The following is a 16043-nucleotide window of genomic DNA, read 5'->3' on the forward strand; positions in this document are numbered from 1 at the left end:
TGAGCGACATAAGTGCTGGTGTGGACATTGCTACGTCGGTGGGAGAGATTCTCCCACCAACACACCTGCAGCGGCTCGTGGAAGTGATTTTATTATGCCCATGGGCAAGCTCTCTCCCATCGGCATAGAGAGTCTTCACCAGATGCGCTGCATCACTATATGTATAGACAAGTCCTGATTTATCAAAAATGGTGAAACTTTGGGTTCTTAAACCATATGTCCTCATGCTGTAAACTTTATTTAACTGTTGTGGTGACTGTCATGTGCATTTTCATTTGCTACATACATTGAATTCCCCTGAGGCTTTCTGCTGCTCCGTGCAATTGCAGAATGTCTCTTCCACTGTTAAAGGTTGAGTGTCACTCGTCCACAGGATCATTCGCTGTCCCAGACGTCTCTCTGATAACAAAGCACAGATGCACCAAAATCCCATCAAGCAATTTGCCTGCCTTCTTTGCTTTAGCTCGTTAGAAACAGAAGGCTGCATTCTGCCACCAGCCTTAGTGTTGTTCTAACCCAAGTTAGTTTGCTAAGAGGTGTCTGTGAGTGTAACATGGAGATGCAAGTCTGTGCATGGGGACTGGAGAATGCCAGGGAACCGGAGCTGCCAGAACGCCTATGAGTTCATTATTATTAGTTCTGTATCCCCACAAGTCTACTCCCCATGAATATTTGATAAAGCCCGAGAAGGTCACTACAGCTTGTTTACTCTACATATGGCATTTCTGCATTTCCCTGCTCTGTGTGCATGTGTGATTTTTGTAAAAATCTTTTAACCATGGCACCCAGCCAGCTCCTCGTCTCTCTTCCGCCCCCTCCCTCCTCCCGCCCCCTTGTTAATTCTGAAAACAGAAAAACAGGAGGATTTTATTATTCATTACAGGTGAAGAGCTGCATGTATTATGAGAAATTCTGACTCTGAACCCATCTCATGTTTTGTTGGTGTGTGTTTGGATCATTATGGAAACAAGTTAGGCCGTAACAATTTTTGATGGTTGTTACTATCTTAGATGGCTCTAACCGTGATACTGGCGTGTGGGCTTACACTGGGGTAGGAGAATTATAATTCTTTTAGACTACAACAAATACTTTGCAGTTAGGTTTCACCTTTTATCCATGGATCCCAGTGCTTTACGCATAGCCCAAGGTCCACTGTGCTCCAGCAGTGGGAACTACACATTCTGGCTTCCTAATTGCTGCACACTGGGAGAACTTCCTGGGGTTCCTGCCAGCTGGTCCCCTCCGACCTCCCAGCAGGAGGTTTCAGCACTGACTGAATCTGGGAGCATGGGGCAAGCAAGCTGAGAGGAGGCGGCTGGAGTGTCATCCATACAATGTTGCTTCTGGTGGGGTGGGTGGGTGGGTCTGGTCTGAGGGGAACACACACTGACATACAATGCAGAGCAATTTGAGGAGCCCAGTTTCCCAAAGTTGTGTAAAAAAAGCTCCAATGCAGACTTACTCTGTCCTGCACAACCTCATACTGGGCTGGTGAACTGGAGCAGCAGAGGGTTACACAGGCATGAATGAAATCTCACCACAGCCGTAGGAGGGAGGGAAGCATTATTTTTACCCTCAGTGCACAATGGAGGAAACTGAGGCATGGAGAGAGGCAATCACCCAAGACGGTGCACAAAATGGAAGAGCTGAATGTATCCAAGAGGGTGGCTTCCCAGTCCTCTGCCATTAGGAATGCTTCTTTTAGCCAGCTGAAGGGCACAATGCAAGCACACTACTGCTGCTGTTTGCAGCTGAAATAGCCTTTCAAAACCAAACTTTTTGAAAGCCTCCCCAAACACAGTTCCTGTCTGTTGCACTTCAAGGTGGGCACACTGCACCATGGCATGTTGCCTGAGATAGCTTCACCAGTGAACTGATTGCCCCAGTGAGTATCGCTCCATAGTCCTGCAGACAAACTTCCCTGGGAAGTGACAGCAGAAGCTGGGAGCACGGGAATGCCTTATGTGGGGAGCCCAGAGGAAGTGGAAATCAGTAATGGGGAGTATTAGGGAGAGAGAGAATAACTGACTGGAAACAGTGAGGCTCAGAAAAGGGCCCGGGTAAATGAGAGAGGAGTGGGGAAAATGGACGCAGACAGAATGGCTGAGGGATATGGCCCTGCAAAGCTGTCTCAGGCAAGGGGCCAATGGGACTTGCTGTCCTGCCTTCTCTTGTTCTGTTGGTATCAATGTTAACCTGCAGCATGGGGACTTATGAAGCCAGATTGCCCAGATTCCTGACTTCTTCCTGTGAGGACATTGCAGTTGTACGCCACTGCTCTGATTTCAGATGCTGAGGGCAGGTCCTCTGTGTTTTAGCTGTTCTTTAGCTGGCATAATGCGAAGCAGTTGGCTGTTCATTTGTCAGATGTACCTATTAAGTTCAATAGCATTATTGTTGGCAGATAAAGAAGGGAACGTCGTCTTCACAGGAGAACTGGTATCTTTGGTGGCAGGGGCTGTGCCTTTAAGGGCTGAGCTTCCCAGACAAAGAGTCTGGACAGGGCATGGTGAAGCTCTTACTCTGCACAGCCAGTTGGAGCCAGACACCAAATAAAGCAGAGCTCTTATCTTGCAAGCACTGAACACTACCCGGTCCACCTAGACAATGTCTACATGAAATGTTTTGTTTAGAACTGGTGTTTAGTTAAATTTTGAAGTGAATGTTAAAAGTATAACTTCTCCCCCCCTCCCCCAAATACTCCTACCAAAACAAAACCAAACAAAAAAATTTCATTTTGGGTCAAACATGTTTCATCCAACTCCAGATGATTCCCTCCCCACCCCTGCTTGGTTTTTCATTTTGGCATGAAACAAACTCAGCTTAGTTGAAACCAGATTTTTTTTTCTAAAAAATCCATTATTCACTCAGCTCGAAATAAGCTTAGGACTGGGCCCTAATGTGCTGCATAACAGAACTAAACCAAGGATGTTGTTGGATCCTGTGCTCCCGTATATACTGACATAAATTGTCAGTATCATACAAACTGGCCCTTTATTGACTGACCATGAGATACTCGGATGTGGTTAGTGTTGGTCTGACTCTGCTCCCTTTGAATTTGGTGAAGGTTCATCATTGATTTCAGTGGGGGCAGAATTTGACCCACACTGAATGCTTTTGAAAATCCTCCCCTTGATGCTGTCATGTGAAAGATGTGCCTCTGGAGTCCGCTTTACAAGGGATGCTGAGATTGGGGAGTGCAGATCCAGCATTACGGGGACTTCTGGAGGTTGGGGTTTTACTTTGGTAACAGACTGCACAATTATTCATTTCAAATGGTCCAATGAATTACATTCCCTTTTCATCAAAAGTTCATGCTTTTAATATTGAATCAAATGAAAAAAAATCAATTAAATACCAGATCACTGTGACAAAGCTAAATTTCTCTTGCCAATATTTGAACATAGGGAAGAATTGTTTAAGGAAAGAATTATTCATTTCCAAAATGTCCTCATTTCCATGAGAGCTCATTTCTAGTATTTAATTAAGCGATGTTGTGAATGATATCATATCCTTATGGCAGAATGAAAAAGCCTCCACACCCCGCCTCATTGTTTTGAATATTTCAGCTAATTAGAGAAACAACACTTTTATGTAGGAAGTATTATCTAACATTGTAGAACCTAATTCCCATTTTATTTCAGGGAGAGGAGAAGAAGAGAGGCTAATGGAGGAAGAAATGTTCAAATAAACAGCTTAGAATAAGTACAGATGCTCAAATGAGTCTTTTTATTCATGAGGCAGAGGTTCATCCCACGATGGAGCCTAGATTTTCTCTCTCTTACTATCCTCCTTTGGATTGTTGGAGCATAGCGGAGCTATGATTGAACACGTTTTCTAGCATATGAATGGCAGATTACACATGGGCTGCAGAACAGTACTGAATAATCCAATGGCCGTGCCACTGGCTGGAAAGTACAAGCTAGTAAATTTCAAAGAGGGCCAAGATCATCCTCTTTCATGCAAAAAAGCCCTCAAGGAACAAGATAGGCACAAAAAAATGGTGCTGAGGGCTAGGTGCGATGTTACCCAGTGGCACTACGTAATAGGGTGTTTGAAGGGCCAGGCAGCCTAGTGGTTAATGCACCTGGCCTCTGGCCCCTTGCCTCTCTGTCTGAGCAGTACAGGTGCCTCTATGCTTTGGGCCTTAGGGGAATGTGGTAGGGAGACTGGGGCTTTCCCTCTCCACTAGGTCTCAGCCCAGGGCTCTATGGGAAGCAATATGGGCAGACCTTCCCTGCCGAGAGTCTAAATGTGCTGTTCTGGGCTACTTCCTACCTATATGTCCCTTCAGTTTGGGCCATGGCCCCTGTCTCCAAACGAACAATCGCTTAACAAAAAGCGTCCACAGGATCAGGGACCTGTGGGACCTGCTGGTGCTCAAAGAGAATGGTGGTTGGAGAAGGAGTTGCCTGTGGCAGGGCTGGGGTAAACCCCTCAAATGCCCTGCTAAAATGCTGGCTAAGCCCTGCTTTCTGGTAGGGAGGCCGGGGCAGGGGCCCAGCAGTCAGCAGAGAGCCCTGCTGCCAGCCCTAATGAGGGCTGGCTCACTGCTATGAGTTGAGTTAAGTAGCGACAGCTGGGCTGAGGAGGAGGAGGGCTATAAAAGCCCAGAGGAAAGCTCAGTGAGGAGGCTAGCCGGGGAGGGGCTAGGAGGGTTACATATCTCTTCCCCTCACCAAGGGAAAAGAGCCTCACGGGCCAGGAGACCCTGGGAAGGGGCTGACTGGGGATAGCTTTTGGGGGGGAAAAAGGGACAACACGGTTGCACTGTAAACAAAGACACAAGGGTGAGGCACTGAAGAAGGCGTGGGGACTCTTTTTTTTAACCAGCCAGTACAGGCACGAGAGAGGAGAAACCTGTGCGGACCCTGTGACAAGGCCTTACCTGCTTGATGGTCCCTTCTCAGGCTGTATGGCCTGAAAAAGGGATTCTCCATCTTGCAGCCTGTCCACCACCTTTTGCCTGGGCTTCTGAGCCCCTTCTAACCCACTCCTCCAGGGATAGCATGCTCAGCAGGCCTGGAGGCACGGGGTACCCGCGCCCAGTATTGCCTCCCACACCCTTCAGGCCTGGTGTGGGGTCTGTGTACTCTGTCAGGCACCACTGCACAAGCTACAAAGGAGTTGTGGGAAGGTCTAATGCCAACCCGGTGACACACACTGGTGCACTGCCCCTCCCAGTAGCCTCCAGGACAAGGACAAGCTTGGTGGAGGTGTGGGGAGAGTCAGTGCTGGAGAGGATGGGAGCAGGTGCAGTCAGACTGGCTCTGTGCCCTGGCATTAGAGTTAGAGCAGCCCTCAGGAGTGCCATAGCCATCAGTATGGGCCATCCAGTATGGGCCACCCAACGCACCCCAATCACAGTGAGAGCACAAGCTGCAACCCCTCACTTCCTGAGCTGGGCTGACGAGGGGAGAAACATGCCCCAAAGCTGGAGAGCGCGATGCATGCTCTGTGCCCTGGCCCAGTGGGAGCGGTTATGTCCAGCGGCAGGTGAGGAGCGGTGTCAGAACTGCCTTCGCGTCGCTTCATTGATTGCACTTGCCAGGATCTCCTTCACTCGTGGGAGATACCGGGCAGGATACAGCCGTGCTTAGGGACCTCTCACTTGCCCGTAGCAAGCCTACTGATGCCAACAGCCCAGAGTGGGCAGTGGATGGTGTGGCAACACTGTGCAGGCCACGGGGTGCAGTAGATGGTGCCTGTTGCAATATAGAGCCAGGGACTCCACTGTAGGTGACACTTCTGAACAGGCTGGTGTAACCAGAGTCCCTGCTGCCAGCACATTGAATCGCCAGCTAATGGGGCTGCTGCCGGTGCTGGAGGGCTGCAGGAATGCTCAGCAGTGCACTGCAGCTATGGGTGCTATTTCCCAGCAGCGTTCTGATTTCCAGCATTACGAGCTGGGCAGACATGGGTGCTCCCGGCCAAAATGCCATTTTGAGTTGCCTAGACCAAGGCCCCATTGTGTTCCTCTAGCAGCTGGAGACCAAGACCAGCTTTCAGTGAGAGAGGTTCAGTCTAATGGTCTGTACACAGGACTAGGCTCTTGTCCTGGCTCTAACACGGCGGCCACTCCATGCCAGGGATCCCAGGATCTGGGGAATGCAAAGGCGGTTTGTTTGGCCTGCATCCATAGCACACTAATCTTGCCAACACGTAAAGCCCCACCCTTTCATGAGGATATATGCCCATGTTTGAGGGTTTGTGTACATGGCAAAGCTTAACCAGTTACCCTGGTTAAATTATACAGGGTATAGTTACACCTCTCTCATGAGACCTCTATAACTCCCATGTGGACATGCTTATTCCAGTACAGAGTGGCTTTTTTCAGTTTATCTTCAATTATCTCGCACACAACATAAGTTAAACCAGAAAAATACACTCTTATACCAGAGTAAGTGTGTCCACATGGCGAGTTAGGCAGGTATAATTATAGCAGTTTAATAATTTAGCTACTACTGGTATAACGTTTCCATAGACAAGCCCTTGGTCTGGCTGCAGCATACTTTTCCAGTGAACTCAAAGTATCAGTTAAAATCTGCCACTCCCTTCTCCCTCTGCCATGGTGTGACAGTGTTCCCTCCACCCCCCCCCCCCCAGAAAAAAAGCACTTTACAAAGCCAAACGAACAGAAGCAAGTATGGCATGTGGCAAGCTAGAGAGCAGAGGAGGGAGAGTCTAGGGGCAGAGGGCTGTGAGAATGACTTCCCCTACCTTTGAACTGAGCCAACGAGTCATTCCTTATTCTGTCCTTGAAAAATAGCAATGCCATTCTCAGGAAGGTTGTTTAGAAAACATGAGATCATCAAATGGAAGAGTCATGTGTGTGTGTGTGTGTGTGTGGGAGTGGCCAGGCAATTTTCCACTGTTTTTCTCTGGCGGTTAGACTGCTTTATGTAGCCTTAAAAATGGACTCTGATGCAAAGAGCTGAGCCTACTTAGCTAGGGTGACCAGATGTCCCAATTTTATAGGGACAGTCCTGATTTTGGGTTTTTTTTCTTATATAGGCACCTGTTACCCGCCACCCCCGGCCCGATTTTTTACCCTTGCTATCTGGCCACCCTATATTTAGCTGACTTCTTTTAAGAGCAGGTTATCCCACAAACGTCCGCCACAGGGTGCTTTGCACATTGCTCTGACCCAACTGGCTCTGGCCACTGTTGGAAACAGGCCTGACCCGGCCTGGCAATCTCTGTGTTCCCCTCTGTGTTCAAAGGTGACACGGTATGGAGTGCAAGCTTATTACAGCCAACCTAATGGATCCTCAGTCACACTTCGTATTGAGGTTCCATTTATACAGAATTAATACACGTTGAACAGATGTTTTAATAGATGGTTAATGTTAATCAATAGGTCAATAGGTTGCTTGCAACTCTGGCTTATCACCATCTGTAAGACATGCTGCCATTATGTTTCCAGCCATCTATAACACCTAGATATTATAGTGCTCAAGTCGGTAAGATGCCTATCAATCATATTAACCCATTATAAACCATTCATATATGGAACTTTAATACAAAGTGTGACCAGATTCTATGTGCAGGCAGGACAGAGTAATTATTTTAAAAGCCTCATTTGTGTGGCCTTTAATAACTCAGGATCCTTATGCTAAAGGAGCTCTAATGAGGGATGCTGTCAGAACACCTTGAAAGCAGCAGATCCAGAACTCAACTGATAAGTGGGAAGGCTCAGAGCCGGCAAGTGAGGACACGGGTGAGAGACAGAGGCACAATCTGGAGCCGTGATTGGGTGTCGACAATGGGGACATTTTCTTAAATGTAATTGGGGGGAATTGCAACCCAAATGAAGATGATTTCCTCTCTGGGAGCCAGCGAGGCTGGTTATTGGAGGAGCAGGAGCGCTTGGTGATAGATGTGGCAGAGCTGTTCTCTACCGCTCAGTGTAATCACCCAAGCCAGCCTCCTGAATGCAACTCTGAAATTCCATTTGACCTGATTACAGCAGCGAATGGTTCCAGCCCAGATTGGCTACCCAAGGAGAGGGTTCTCCTCACATGCTCCCCACATACATTTACCCGATCCTCAATTTTTCTTTAATCAGCAAAACATTTTCCTGTAAATGCCCCATGGTCAGACTGAGATTTATCTTTGTGAACAATCTGTGAGAGCTCCTGGGAAGTGGCTGGTTCCCCTCCTCATCTCCCCACCCCCATTAGCCTGGCAGGAAGACAGGCTGGTGAGGATGTTTCCTCTGAAGATTCTTGTCCCCGGACTGGAGGGGGGAGGGACGGGACCAGAAGACTCCTGCCATCAAATGGTAGAAGAGGGATGGGTGGCCTCCCATTGTAAAACCCTGCTGCTTGGTTGGGGGACCCATTTGTTCCACTCTGAGTTGCAGAAGGGAGAGGAATATGTGTCTGTCCCGAATATTCAGAGGCAGAGACAAATGCGAGGCTTTCTCTCGCCTTTCTTCCTTTGTCCGGGGCTCATCCCCAGGTTGTCCTGAAGAGCCATGATTCCCCCAGGAGCTGGGAAAGGGCACAACGACCAGTTCCTCAAAGGTGGGGTAGTATGAAGAGAGAGCCTGGGACAGGAGGCTAGTGAGCGAGGCTCTGTATTTCGGGTTGGCAGGGATCAAGGAAAGGGATAGGGAGCTGCTAGAGGGTAATGGTGAGGTACAAGGCTTGACAGAGATGGCGGCAAGGCCTGAAAAAATTCAGCTATTTTAGATCAACTGCGCCAAAAAATCAAGATTTTGCCCTGTTGAGGTCACTGAAAGCTTTGAACTAGGGCTGGGTTAAAATCACAATCCTCAGATGATGCAGAAAGTCAGCCTCTGAGGGGAACGTTGTGGTCCCAACCCTCTCTGCTCTAAATCTCGCGGGATTCCAGCCAGCTGTTCCAATACAGGGTGGAAAATACGCCACTGAAGTCCCACAAAGTCTGTGTTAGTGAAGTTCTCCTCACACCTTCTATGGGTCATCTCAATTATCACTTCAAAGGTTTTTTTTTTTCTCCTGCTGAGGATAGCTCATCTCAATTGATTGGACTCTTCCAGTTGGTATGCATACTTTCACCTTTTCATGTTCTCTGTATGTATAACTATCTCCTGTCTGTGTGTTCCATTCTATGCATCCGAAGAAGTGGGCTGTAGCCCATGAAAGCTTATGCTGAAATAAATTTGTTAGTCTCTAAGGTGCCACAAGTACTCCTGTTCCTTTTGTGTTAGTGAAGTTCCACTTAAAGCCACTGTGATGCACAGACCTTGCACTGGCTGTTTGAATGGGTGAAATTCAGCCCTGTGCAGAGTGTAAAGAAAGAATTGGGTGAAGACCTTTTCTTTTTGGATTTCTGTCTAGCGGGAAAGAACTATGGGGATTTGTAACTTGCATTGCTCCCATGACTGGTGCTAGAGTGTTGTAAAGAAGTGTTGATGCGCAGGTTGATTTCTGCGCTCTGCCCCCCTTTGAACCTACCATCTTCTCTTTTAAAATGTGTACTAAGGGCACCCAGCACTTCAGATGGGTATTCTCAGGTGTGGAGACTGCATCAGACTGGCCCCTGAAAAAGTAATAATGAATGAAATATGCAGACACTAAAGTTCTGCAGCCAAACTCTCAGAAACTTTCCCCTTCAATATAGGATTAGGATTTTATTTTTAATTGATTTTTTTTTTAAAAAATGCTAAACAGCTGCTGCACTGTAATGAGAGGAAACAGAAGTGGAAAGCTAAGAGAATGTTACTTAAACAAATGAACAGATGCAGAGAGTGGAAACGCAGCAAACCAAACAAATGAATACTTGGAGTAAACAACCTAAATGCAAATGGAAAGAAAAGGAAGGCTCTTAACATTCTACAGTTAGGCTAAAGCAAATCCCCACACATTCACATATTTTTACACTCATGCTCACAATGATGAACCTCTTGTGAGGGTCTGAAATCTAGATGTCTGAATTCCCACAAGCTTTATAGTCCTTGTTATATTAGTTCATTTTGCCTCATACTGCCCTTGCGAGACAGATATTATCCCCATTTCACATATGAGGAAGCTGAGGCACAGAAAAGCAAAATGACTTGCTCAAGGTCCCTCGGTGAGTCAATAGCAGAAAGAGGAACTCTCAAGTCCCAAACCACGCAACCTTTCCTTAACATGATTAAAGACAAAAACACTCCATCACCTGTGGGCAAATGCTTTTCACAGAGCAATCGCTTCGTATCAGAAGTATCAGTCCTCATCCTCAAAGGAAACCTGCGCGACACCTTGAAAAGAGGAGCCTGGGAATTTAAATTCATAATTCTTCTAGACACTAAAAATCATGATTCCAGCAGACCACACTGGTTTTATGGCTCATTATATCAATTTGTAACCTACAGACCCTTTGTCCTATCACTGAGGAAATGTTAATTGCTCACTTCATTTTAAATGATTTCTTACAACCTGTGTTAACCCCTTATGCATAACAAGCTGTCTCACCTCGTATTTAGCTGTGACACTCTAGTTACCTTGCCCAGACCTGAAGAAGAGCTCTGTGAAGCTTGTCTCTTCCTCCAACAGAATATCTGTCCTCAGCCACCTTGTCTTTTTCACAACCTTTCCTTAAGCACAAGAACCGAGACACTGTGAGGAAAATCTGCTCCTGCAGCAGTTCCTGGTGGAAGTGTGCATACCTGCACTGCTGCCGACATTCCACCCTGTTCTGCAGATGCGAAAGGCTGGTTTCATTTGGATATACTGCCTTTGGTTATGCATTTAAGCCTAGCCAAACTTTTAAAAAATTCATCCATCGCTAAAATAGCCACCCAGAATTTAAAGATCCAGTCTTGGATTTCTCCCCTCTATGCCATGCAGGATATCCTAGCTCCTCCTAGTTTTATTCGCTAAACACCACCCCAGCTTAGCTCTTTGGTTTCTTATATTCAAGTAGCACCTAGACACCTCAACCAAGAGAAGATTCCTTTTGTGCTAGGTGTTGTAGAGACACATGTTTGATGGTTCTCAGGACATCCATGACTGTCTCCAGCATGCGAAACTCTTGCTTGTACCTGGCTGGACATCAGCGTCCTAACACCAGCCTCTGCTTTAGGTTATGCAGCCCCACTCCACCTTTCAGGCTAACAGTAAGCACGACCCCAGTCCTTCTGAAGCATTCCCTGGTGCTGTGCAGCCCTTGATGCTGGTTTCTCAGAGAAATCCCAGATCCTCTGCACTCAAAGGGGCAGTGTACCCCATTTTAGCTGAAACCACCACTCTTGTAAACCACACAGCACTGGGATAAGGCAGAAGTAAGTTTATTTAAGAAAGAACATAAGAACATAAGAATGGCCGTACCTGGTCAGACCAAAGGTCCATCTAGCCCAGTATCTGTCTACCGACAGTGGCCAATGCCAGGAGCCCCAGAGGGAGTGAACCTAACAGGCAATGATCAAGTGATCTCTCTCCTGCCATCCATCTCCATCCTCTGACGAACAGAGGCTAGGGACACCATTCTTACCCATCCTGGCTAATAGCCATTTATGGACTTAACCACCATGAATTTATCCAGTTCTCTTTTAAACATTGTTATAGTCCTAGCCTTCACAACCTCCTCAGGTAAAGAGTTCCACAAGTTGACTGTGCACTGCATGAAGAAGAACTTCCTTTTATTTGTTTTAAACATGCTGCCTATTAATTTCATTTGGTGACCCCTAGTTCTTGTATTATGGGAATAAGTAAATAACTTTTCCTTATCCACTTTCTCCACATCTCTCATGATTTTATATACTTCTATCATATCCCCCCTTAGTCTCCTCTTTTCCAAGCTGAAGAGTCCTAGCCTCTTTAATCTTTCCTCGTATGGGACCCTCTCTAACCCCCTAATCATTTTAGTTGCCCTTTTCTGAACCTTTTCTAGTGCTAGAATATCTTTTTTGAGGGGAGGAGACCACATCTGTACACAGTATTCGAGATGTGGGTGTACCATGGATTTATATAAGGGCAATAATATATTCTCAGTCTTATTTTCTATCCCCTTTTTAATGATTCCTAACATCCTGTTTGCTTTTTTGACCGCCTCTGCACACTGCGTGGACATCTTCAGAGAACTATCCACGATGACTCCAAGATCTTTTTCCTGACTCGTTGTAGCTAAATTAGCCCCCATCATGTTGTATGTATACTTGGGGTTATTTTTTCCAATGTGCATTACTTTACATTTATCCACATTAAATTTCATTTGCCATTTTGTTGCCCAATCACTTAGTTTTGTGAAATCTTTTTGAAGTTCTTCACAGTCTGCTTTGGTCTTAACTATCTTGAGAAGTTTAGTATCATCTGCAAACTTTGCCACCTCACTGTTTACCCCTTTCTCCAGATCATTTATGAATAAATTGAATAGGATTGGTCCTAGGACTGACCCTTGGGGAACACCACTAGTTACCCCTCTCCATTCTGAGAATTTACCATTAATTCCTACCCTTTGTTCCCTGTCCTTTAACCAGTTCTCAATCCATGAAAGGACCTTCCCTTTTATCCCATGACAGCTTAATTTACATAAGAGCCTTTGATGAGGGACCTTGTCAAAGGCTTTCTGGAAATCTAAGTACACTATGTCCACCGGATCCCTCTTGTCCACATGTTTGTTGACCCCTTCAAAGAACTCTAATAGATTAGTAAGACACGATTTCCCTTTACAGAAACCATGTTGACTATTGCTCAACAGTTTATGTTTTTCTATGTGTCTGACAATTTTATTCTTAACTATTGTTTCAACTAATTTGCCCGGTACCGACATTAGACTTACCGGTCTGTAATTGCCGGGATCACCCCTAGAGCCCTTTTTAAATATTGGCGTTACATTAGCTAACTTCCAGTCATTGGGTACCGAAGCCGATTTAAAGGACAGGTTACAAACCTTAGTTTGTTAATTAATTAGTTAATTAAGATTAAACTAGAAGTGAGAGAAAGCAATGGAAATAACTGGCTACAACACAACACAAAGTCATAACATGTGAACCTGGGTCTACATTTACCAATAGTCACCTTTCCCGTCCCAAAGTAGGGTTCCCCCTAAAGTTCAGTCTGTTGCAGAGCTGGCTGGCTCACAAGAATCAGGGATCCAAATATTCACCAGAGCCCTTAAGATGTCCCCACAGTGAATGGAGAGAATGCTTCTCTGTCCTCTGTGTTACGCTGAAACAGCCTTTCAATTCTATTCACAGATAGGGCAAACTGCTGTCTTGTTGTAAAGTTTCTTTTTTACCTTTAAGTGGTTTTGCCTGTTTCTCGTTGCCTCTGATGGATTCCCATTGAAAGTCTTAATATTGGTCAAGACTGAACAGTGGAGCATGGCATTGCATCACTGGCCAAGCAGGGCAGGGTGACACCTTCCCCTTGCTCGAATGGGCCATTACCGAGATGTCCTGGTGACTAATAGTTACTTTTTACACCACTCCCCTAAAGCATACTTTCAATATAGATACATTATTCCTTAAATATTACCTTTACATGCATCTCGCAATGATTATGGCTCTTGACAAGTTACAAGCTGTCTTTAGAAACCTTACATGTTACTCTAAATATCCTGAAAGACACATCTGGTGTAGTGAGTTTGTCAGGTCTGAGGAGAGAGTTTTTTGCAAAGAACAGGGGACCCTTTGTCAAGGGTCACTACCAGTAAGAGCTCAGTGTGTAGGGACACAGGACAGACAGTGGGTGGACGGGGAAGCAGAGACACAAAGGAGGGCAATGGCTTTCCCAGGTTACACAGTAACTCAATGGCAGAGCCAGGCCTGGAAGCAAGGGGTGAAACCCTGACTCTGTTGAAGTCAGAAGGAGTTTTGCTATTTAACCCACACTTGTGTTTGTCAGCTGCTGGTACTCTGGGCTGAGCCTCTAGCGCGGTCCTACCTCATGCATGACACCAATAATGCCCACCTGAGCCTGCTGGCCCCATTTCCCAGCATGCTTGGAGTCAGGGGTGGGCACATAATGGACTAGAAACCCCTGCTGTGGCTAATGGGGAGTTTCTGCATGGGGGATCTGGACAAGCAGTTTCCTGGGCCAATGATAAACCAGGGCAGTGGAAGAGGACAGCCTGACACAGAGACAGGGTATGTCTACACTAGAAACGCTACAGTGGCACAGCTGCAGCTGCGCCGCTGTCGCGTAGACACTTAATCCTCCTCTCCAAGAGATGGTAGCTAGGTCGAGGGAAGAATTCTCCCATCAACCCAGCAGCATCTACACTGGGTCAGTCTAATTACATCGCACAGGGCATGACATTTTTCACTGCCTTGAGTGAGAGACTAGTGTTAGTTTTGGTTTTGAGATGGGGAGCTTAGAGAGAAGCCAAACAGCTCAGGGAGTCCCGGATTAACTCCCACTCCCCACAAAGGGAGTCTGAGAACTGCTGTGGGATCTAGTGCCTGGGTCAGACAGTTCTGGCCCTGTGGAGTGGGAGGGATCCCACCCTGTGCCAGCTACTGAGAGCCCTCTGAGACCTCCACAGGACTCTGGGCCCAGACCCCAAAGGGGACCCTTTTTTGTTTAAGCCGGTTAACATTCGCAGTGCTACAGCACTTGTCTCTGGACTCGTTCTCAGTGTCCCATCTGCCTGGGAAGAGCTGGGGGCTGGGAACAACTGTGAGTGTTGGCAAGTGGGGAATTAGTTGAATTGTTGATGCTTAGTGCTTACTACTTAAACCTAAACCTTTCCTTCCTCAGATCCTATTTCCCTGCCCCCAGGAAAGCCCTCACTGTTGTTTTGGGGTGTGTCTCTTTTTTGCTGGGGTTCATAGAATCATAGAATCTCAGCGTTGGAAGGGACCTCAGGAGGTCATCTAGTCCAACCCCCTGCTCAAAGCAGGACCAAATCCAACTAAATCATCCCAGCCAGGGCTTTGTCAAGCCTGACCTTAAAAACCTCTAAGGAAGGAGATTCCACTACCTCCCTAGGTAACCCATTCCAGTTCTTCACCACCCTACTAGTGAAAAAGTTTTTCCTAATATCCAACCTAAACCTCCCCCTCTGCAACTTGAGACCATTACTCCTTGTTCTGTCATCTTCTACCACTGAGAACAGTTTAGATCCATCCTCTTTGGAACCCCCTTTCAGGTAGTTGAAAGCAGCTATCAAATCCCCCCTCATTCTTCTCTTCTGCAGACTAAACAGTCCCAGTTCCCTCAGCCTCTCCTCAGAAGTCATGTGCTCCAGCCCCCTAAGCATTTTTGTTGCCCTCCGCAGGACTCTCTCCAATTTATCCACATCCTTCTTGTAGTGTGGGACCCAAAACTGGACACAGTACTCCAGATGAGGCCTCATGAGGGTTTGTGTTGAAGTCTTTATTGTTTTGTGTGTGGTGGCCTTTATACAATGTAAGCAGTGGTAGCCTTAATCACTTTCCCTATGGACAGCATCCCATGTGTCCAGGGCACAGTGAGGAACCACCTTGGGTGGAGGTACCAGGTGTCACAAACAAGAGCCTAGAAGTTACTGAAATGAGAAAATGGTTTGATCAACCCTCAATATCATGCCACAATGCTGCCTTCTCCACAGTCACTGACAGGGAAAGTTGCTGCCAGCTCACTGTTCTCTTTGTCTTCAGAAAGCTGACATTGTCCATTTCCCAACTGAGCAGACTACACTCTAGCATTGCTCTGTGTCACATCCTCCCTGGGCTGGTAACTGTGGTATCCGTAAATATAGCGTAAGGAAGGGAGAGAGAGCTCAGTGGTTTGAGCATTGGCCTGCTAAACCCAGGGTTGTGAGTTTAGTCCTTGATGGGTCATTTAGGGATTTGGGGTAAAAATCTGTCTGGGGATGGGTCCTGCTTTGAGCAGGGTGTTGGACTAGATATCTCCTGAGGTCCCTTCCAACCCTGATGTTCTACAAAGTGGAAAACTGTAATCCACAACAATGCATACAGCTGCCTGTTCACTAAACTGATGGCTGTATGACCTCTTCTGATAGAGGCACAAGAAAATTCCTGAGTAAAGAGCAAATGTAAGTCATTGATGAATTCTACAGCTTGACATTTTGGTCATAAGAGAAGACTAGCAGTATTTGACTTTTGTAAGGCATTTAGACAATTTCATGTG

At 46.5% G+C, this 16043-nt stretch overlaps 1 long non-coding RNA gene across 4 annotated transcripts in view; it reads left to right on the plus strand.

The window, feature by feature from the left end:
• The window catches only part of LOC120406695, a 71153-nt gene that overhangs the window by 11547 nt on the left and 43563 nt on the right, over positions 1-16043 (plus strand). The window contains exon 3 of one of the 4 annotated variants that reach the window (XR_005599489.1): positions 3645-3696. The exons of the other annotated variants lie outside the window; for them this stretch is intronic. This is a non-coding gene — a long non-coding RNA (uncharacterized LOC120406695). Of the gene's footprint in view, positions 1-3644; positions 3697-16043 lie in introns of those variants that run through there. 4 annotated transcript variants of the gene reach the window in all.

This window comes from Mauremys reevesii, linkage group 5 (genome assembly GCF_016161935.1).
Source record: "Mauremys reevesii isolate NIE-2019 linkage group 5, ASM1616193v1, whole genome shotgun sequence".
Taxonomy (NCBI): domain Eukaryota; kingdom Metazoa; phylum Chordata; order Testudines; family Geoemydidae; genus Mauremys; species Mauremys reevesii.